Raw genomic sequence first — 2150 nt, forward strand, 5'->3', positions numbered from 1 at the left:
GGCTCCGCCTCCTGGCGGGTCTCTGTGGATCGGGCCTCGTCCAGGATCCGGGACCGGGACCGTTCCTGTCCTCCCTGTTGTCTGAGGTGTGTGTGTTCGTCATGGTGGGGGCCGTGGTGGGGGGTAACACCAGGACCCGGAGCTGTCTTCAGATCAGCTGTGTGGTGTGCTGCAGCATCGCTCTGACCCTGGTTGTCATGGAGACGGGTCTCTGGACTCACAGCTCTGCTCTGGTCCTCTTCAACACCTTCTGCTTCCTGTTCATGGTCCTCACCCACATCCCCCGTCTCCCCCGTCTCCCCCCTCAGGATCCTGTATCTCTGACCGTCCTCACACACACCCTGCTGTGCTCCTCTGCCTCCCTCCTCCCCCTCCTCAGTCCAGATGTTCCCACATGTGCGGAGCTCGTCCTCTGGTCTCTGTCCTGCTGTGTGGACCCTCTGATCCACCTGGTCCTCGCTCCACGGCTCAGCGAGTCACTGTAAAGGGTTTCTTACTGCAGGAGCTTTCAGTCCTGAACCTCTCCACCTTCATGTGAGGGGGAATCAAACAACCCAGAGTCGGTTACAGTTAATTAACAGCTTCATTAATGAGTCATACATCAGCACCACTCTGTCTTTAATCACTTAATTGATCACCTCTGTTACATCTGCAGAACATCTGGACCTGATGGACGACTGTTGGACCTTTAATTAATGATTTATTAATGATTTTATGATCGCAGACCTGATGACGAGGTGACAGCTCCTTAATTAATTTAAGCGTTGTCCTGGAAGATAAGTGATAACTGATCAATGAACCATTAATAACTGATCAATGAACCATTAATAACTGATCAATGAACCATTAATAAAGCTGTTTTTAAAGATGTTATTGCTGTTGTTTTCTTTGTTGTTGTTGTTTATATAATTAAGTTTCGTCCTGAATCTGATTTCAGACGTTTTCATTTTCCTCCGCCTTCAAAGTTTAAAACGTTAATAAGATGAAATAGAAAATGTTTTGAATAATAAAGTAACATTATCCTGACTGAAGGAGAAGGAACCAATCAGTCTTCAGTGATGATCAATACAAGTATCAGCTTCAGACTGTTCCTGGATCAGTGTTCTCTCTGACACCAACACAAAGTGTTTCGAACAGTAAAAGTCAAAGTTCTATTTTCAGTAGAAGCGGCTTTTTCTTTCTTTCTTCATTAGGATCTAGAATAAACACCTTTGATATCGTTTCATCTCTTTGTTGTTTTATCTGTTAATCATGAAGTGAGACTGATTATCATTTGAAACATTTATGGTTTTCTTAATATTTATGATTTTAAATCTGTCCAGCAGAGATTCAGCTGGTGTTTTATAATCACATGAAGCTTTTAAAATACAGAAATGTAAGTGTTGAAACAAGAAGCTGAAAAATTCATTGATTAAAACTCACTTATTTAGTGAGTTACTTTCATTTTTATTTTCATGTAACTTACTTCTGTTTTATGTTTGTTTTTGTTTCTAATTCCCCTTTTTCTTTCTGGAAGCTCTTCGTGACTTTGATAAGAAAAGTGCTATAGAAATAAGTTCATCATTTTTACATAATTATCCTCTGAAAAGTCTAATTTTCTCTGTTTTTCTCAGTTTGATGTGACATGCTCTTATTGTGAAGGGCATTTCTCCCTGCTGACTGAACGATCAATCAGAAATAATCAACAGATCAATAATAAGACACAATAAACACTCAGGAGACACTCGTGTTTCTTTAGAAAATAATTTAATAACATTTGAATCCAACATGTAAAAAACACAGTGAAGGACTTTGTCTCCTCTCCTTGCTAATCAATAATCAATACTCTTTAATGATTCTCTGGCAGAATTTTGACAAAAAGAAAAAAGACAAATTGCACATGAGGTCATGTGACCGAGTCCTGACTGTCTCTACAGGACGTCCCGGAGCTGGACTCGGCGAGGATCAGTCTCTGTGGCAGTCTCTCTCTCTCTCTCTCTCTCTCTCTCTCTCTCAGCCAAATAGAAAATACTACGCAGGCCGCAGCCAGATCAATAATCAGATCAATAATCAGTTTGATCAATTTTAACAAAATAAAAGTCTTGTTTTTCCTCTGGGACACAAAGAAAAGACAATGCAGCATCACTACAGGAGGGAGGGGGGGGGGATCC

The sequence above is a fragment of the Seriola lalandi genome, unplaced genomic scaffold, assembly GCF_002814215.2.
Source record: "Seriola lalandi dorsalis isolate HSWRI2012SDOR001 ecotype SW California unplaced genomic scaffold, Sedor1 jcf7180002054079, whole genome shotgun sequence".
Lineage (NCBI taxonomy): Eukaryota > Metazoa > Chordata > Actinopteri > Carangiformes > Carangidae > Seriola > Seriola lalandi.